The following is a 5408-nucleotide window of genomic DNA, read 5'->3' on the forward strand; positions in this document are numbered from 1 at the left end:
AGAGAGAGAGAGAGAGAGAGATGACTGAAGGCCAGGCATGGTGGCAAATACCTGTAACCCCAGCACGTGGGAGTTAAAAGCAGACGCCCAAGGTCATCCTTAGCCACATAGAAAGCGTGAAGCCATCCCAAGCTATATGTGATACTGTCTCAAAAAAGGCAAAACAAAACACACACTTACATTCTAGAAAAAAAATATGCATCCAGTTGGGTACACACTGAAATCCCTACATACAAATTAAAAAAAAATATAAATGGGGACTGCAGAAATGGCTCAGCAGTTAAGAACACTGGCTGCTTTTCCAGAGGACCCAAGTTCAACTCCCAGCACCCACATGACAGCTCACAACTGTATGGAATCCAGGTCCAGCGGATCCAGCATCCTCACATAGACATACATGCAGGCAAAACACCAATGTACATAAAATAAAAATAAATTACTGAAAAAAAGAAATCATAAATGTTATATATGACTGCCCTGGATCAACAGCAAAAATAAGACTCTCAACTATTTACAATACTCTTTGTGTTCTTTGTATCACATTTGTGTTATTTGTATACATTTGTGTTAGTTTGAACACACTCAGGACACGCTTTTTCTCCCAGACATGCTGAGATGATAGTGGTACTGAGGCATGATTCTTGTTAAGTGTAGTGAGACAAGCAACTGCGACTGATCCTTCAAGGGTAAGAGAGTCTGTGGAAGGAATCCCAGGCCAGCAATTTTCATTTATGTGGTTGGGGTGGCATGCCTGCTTGATGAGTGGGGTCTATCACATGGAGATGCCCTGGAAACAGTTAAAAGTTTAGAGGACTTTTACAATCCTTGAGATTAGTGCACAAGGGTCAAGACTGTCAGCAAGCAGTTAAGATTACCGAGCTTCTGTTGTGTGTAGTTAGAAATGCATCTGAGGCCAAACAGAAAGTTGTTTGTTAGCATCCTGTGTTAGCCTCTGACTTGGTAAGATAAACATGAGGATGAGATGAAGGTGCTGGCTTGCAGATTCTTTTTGTTTTAATAATTGATTTATTTTTATTTTATGTGCATTAGCGTTTTGCCTACATACATGTCTGGTGAGGGTGTCTGCTCAGATCTTGGAGCTACAGAGAGTTGTTGGCTGCCATGTGGGTGCTAGGAACTGAACCTGGGTACTCTGAAAGAACAGTTAGTGCTCTTAACTGCTGAGCCATCTCTCCATAAGACAGGGCTTCTCTGTAACCTTGGAGCCTGTCCTGTCCTGAACCTAGATCTTGTAGACCAGGTTGTCCTTGAAATCAGAGATCTGCCTGCCTCTGCCTTCCCAATGCTGGAACAAAGAGCATGCGCCAGGACTGCCCAGTGGCTTGCTGATTCTTAAGGCTTAGGTGATGGAGGAAGGTCATTGGTTAATTATAATAAAGAAACTGCTTGGCCCTCATAGGTTAAAACATAGGTGGGAGGAGTAAACAGAACAGAATGCTGGGAGAAAGAAGCCGAGTCAGAGTCGCCATGATTCTCCCACTCCAGGCAGACGCAGGTTAAGATCTTTCCTGGTAAACCAGCTCGTGGGCTACACAGAATATTAGAAATGGGTTAGAGATCAATATGTAAGAGCTAGCCAATAAGAGGCTGGAACTAATGGGCCAAGCAGTGTTTAAAAGAATACAGTTCCCATGTAATTATTTCGGGTAAAAAGCTAGCTGCAGGGGGGGAAGCACCCCGCCACTCCTTCAACAGAGTGGCGCCCAGACGTGATGGACTAAATCCACTTAAAAACCTGAGAAGGCTTAAAAATAAGGGAGAGAGAGTTTAACACAGATTTTTGCTGTTTGTTGGTGGCGTGCTGTAGAGAGATTTCCTGATTCGGCAACAGCAGCAGAAAAAACACTGTGCCATTTTAAAGCGCCGCTTCCTGGGCTGTGCCGCCATTGCGATCTCTGTCTGGCTCCTGCGGGAGACAGAGCTTTTGTATGGAGCATTTGGAGTAAAGTGCTATGGCTTGCTTGATGGCAATGTGGACTGCTGTGTGCCTGGAACTCTGCGTGGCTGAGTGATGTAATTTCTCATCCTTTCTTAGGGAAAATACTGCATAACCCGTGACAGTGTGAGAGAAACTGGTCCCCAATGGGCTGGCTTAACAAAGCCATTAGAACACTTGGTTATCTCTGTCTGAAGTCTCCATAAATATCAGGGGTTAGAGGACCACAAGGAAGGGCAGGTACTAGTGAGGGAACTAGGAATAAGAAAACTGTGTTTGGACCCCATTTCACTGGGCCAGAGAGAACTGTGCTCACAGACAGGTTAGAGAAAATGCTGACCCGGCAGGAACCTCAAGGATGTTATAGAGCTTTAACGGCTTCAGTGCTTCGGTGGTCAAAACCTTTATAAAGTAGGAAAGGCTCTGGCAGCTCCCTGACTTAGACCAGCAGGGGAAGAGTGTCCGTAAACTAAAAGAATACGCTAGAGGAAATAAAGGAAAGGTAAAGCAGAAGGAAGAGGTCTGTCTGGGTGACTCAAGCACAAATGTGGCAAGATGTGTGCTGAGCTGAAGTTCCTAGGGAAAAGTAAGAAGAGAGCCAAACTGTGTGCCAGTGAGCTTCTCAAAGGCTTTAAAGTCTGAGGAGCAGTGCACAGAAGACTCCATGGTATAACAATACAAGTAAAGATGGTCAAGCCTGTCCCAGGGGTGGGTAATTATCCTCCCAGACTAGGGAAGGTTCATTGCCCTCCAGCAAAAGGGTGTGCTAGGGGTGGAGATGGTTTGCCCAGTTTGCCCAGTCAAGAATGCCCCCAAGAGCCAGGAGTGGTGAACCAGGAGGCTACAAGTCACTGTGACCACCCAGGGCCACTCTTACCAAGGGAAGCAGCAGGTACACAGGGGAAAGCAGGACCATTCACCTTCCGCCCTGAGTCAGTCTGAGCCCACTGAGTTTATCGGGTTTGGAGAAATGTAGGAAGGCTCCATGGATATGGAAACGTAACGGCTCAGAGAGAGTAACTAGGGATTAGAGGGAGCTAATTCTAAGCTTTCTACCCAACCTTGATCTGTGGAGGAAGCAACTGATACAAATGAATGGAACCTTTCCATGCTGTATCAGACCTTGCTGATGTCTGACTTCGGTATTTTTAGCTGTGAACCTCTGGGGTCACCCGACACTTGCTGAGAACAGATGACAGGTTATCTTTTAACCCCACTTCTTGTGATGGAATGGTGGTTCGGGATGCTGGCTTGTCCTGCTCATCCTCTGGGAATGGTTTTGTTATCTAGATGACAATGCCAACCTCTAAGGTTCTGCAGATTTAGAAGCCATCAGAGAGACAACCAGTGCAAGGATACTTCTAACTGCTCTGCAACCCACCTGGGGCTAGGTTAATTACAGGGGAAAAAATTCCAAAAGGTACCCTCTCCATGGGTAAAAAAGGACACTCCTAGGGGCCAGAAGGTTACTGAATAAAAACTCTAGTGCTAAGAGTGAGCTATGTTTCTATGAATTCTTGGCCAGGGGAGCCCCTGAGGCCCCACAAATCATAAAAGCTAAGTAGCTACCATTACTTCTGTTGGTTATAGGCTAGGACTAGACTGTAAGATGCTGTTGCCAAAGACACCACATGTGTATCCTTTGGCTGTGGGACATGGGGAAATTAGCCAGGACTGACAGGAAACTCCTACCCAGCTGGCTGGCTGCTGTAGTTTCCGAGGGGGGCTATGGAGGCTGCTGGTGGAGTCTGTCACCAGGTCTCCTGTTTGGCTAAAATATCACTATGCCAGGCAGGATATGCCTGCTTGTGCAACAGTGGCTCGGCGAGCATGGGTAAGACCAGCGCCTTCCAGTCAGATCTAAGATCTACTCTAAAAGGGGAAATTCACATCTGGTACTATAAGCCAGGACAAAACCTGCAGCTGGGAAGGTCGTAAGTCACAATGGGAAAGCAATTTCTATTGTTTTATTTGATGGCTGTTGTATGCCTTCTATACATGTGCGTTCACACCCACAGATCACTGTTGTCAGCCTCAAATCATAACCACTGGTGTCGCTACAGAGAACAAGTGACTGCTACGATGACATGTGGCCTATTTCTTCCTCACAGGTGAACATCTACAGTCACCCCCTCCCAGGCTCAGGGACCATTGCCAAGAGGAAACAGAAAGAACCTTAAGAGCTGGAGGAGGGTGTGGAGGCTGTGAACAGTTTCTTATGAGATTGAAACATTCTATCCTAAAGAGAAACTCTTTAAACAAGAATGTGAACAACTCAAAGTAGCTTCAAGAAGTCCCTAAAACTGACCAGATTCACTAGGCCCCTCCCAGCCAGAGTAAACAAGAAAAGCTGAGAGCCACAATCAGACAGACTGAAGCTGAGCTGCAAACAAGGCTCTCAGGAGAAAAGCTGCACAGAAGACTCTGAGACCAGATAGCTGCTGGAAGAGGTTTGGACCACCTGGAAAGGACACTCCAGCCTGTTGAGCTGTGCAGGCTGTGTACTGTACTTCATGTTCCCAGCCTTGTGAGCTATCAAGCATGCCAGGGTGGGCTTTGGTGATAGAGCTGTCCTTGAGTCATTTCTGCTCTGTAAATAACCCCAATAAAACTTTGGTTCACCAAAGTCTGGTTTCTGTATTTTCAAATATAGAAGGTATCCATATTTTGGTTTGTCATGGGATCCCTGTCTAGGGTGAGCAGATGTGTGTGGTCTACCCAGGAAGTTTTGTCACACAAGCTACACTGAGGGACCCTGGACCACACAAACACTCTAAGCCAGGGAAGCCCTTCCACCTTCATTGGTCATCTAATACCAAGTAGTCAACCCTGAAATCAAATACAAAAAGTAACATCTCACAGACTAAGTAGGGTATATTTATATATTAAGAAATATGGACAGGTGATGGTAGTGCACGCCTTTAATTCCAGCACCTGGGAGGCAAAGGCAGGTAGACCTCTGAGAGTTCAAAGCCAGGCTGGTCTACAGAGTGTAGCCAGGGCTACACAGAGAAACCCTGTCTTGAAAAGCAAAAGAAATATGTACGTAACAACAACAAAAGAAAAAAAGGTCATGAATGTAAGAGAAAGTAGGGGTTAGGGTGTACATGGGAAGGGTTGTAGGAAGGAATTAGAAGGGAAAATGATGCAATAATATTTTAATCTTAAAAAACAAAACATTTTAAGAAAAACTATAGGGCTGTTAAGATGGTTCCTTAGGTTAAGTGTTTGGCAGGTCTGATGACCCAAAAATCTCCAGAATACACATAAAAAAGCCAAATGTGGTAGAACCCATCTGTAATCCCAGAATTACTATGGGGAGATGAGAGGTGGAAAGAGGAGAATCACCCCAAGGTTGTTGACCAGCTAGCCTGAAGCATACAGAGAAACAAGAGGAGAATCACCCCAAGGTTGTTGGCCAGCTAGCCTGAAGCATACAGAGAAACAAGAG

The 5408-nt window shown here is 45.5% G+C and overlaps 1 protein-coding gene across 1 annotated transcript in view; it reads right to left on the reverse strand.

Moving 5' to 3' along the window:
* Window positions 1-5408, reverse strand: part of Lars (leucyl-tRNA synthetase) — a 56432-nt gene that overhangs the window by 17214 nt on the left and 33810 nt on the right. The window lies entirely within an intron of this gene.

The sequence above is a fragment of the Microtus ochrogaster genome, chromosome 18 (genome assembly GCF_000317375.1).
Source record: "Microtus ochrogaster isolate Prairie Vole_2 chromosome 18, MicOch1.0, whole genome shotgun sequence".
Taxonomy (NCBI): domain Eukaryota; kingdom Metazoa; phylum Chordata; class Mammalia; order Rodentia; family Cricetidae; genus Microtus; species Microtus ochrogaster.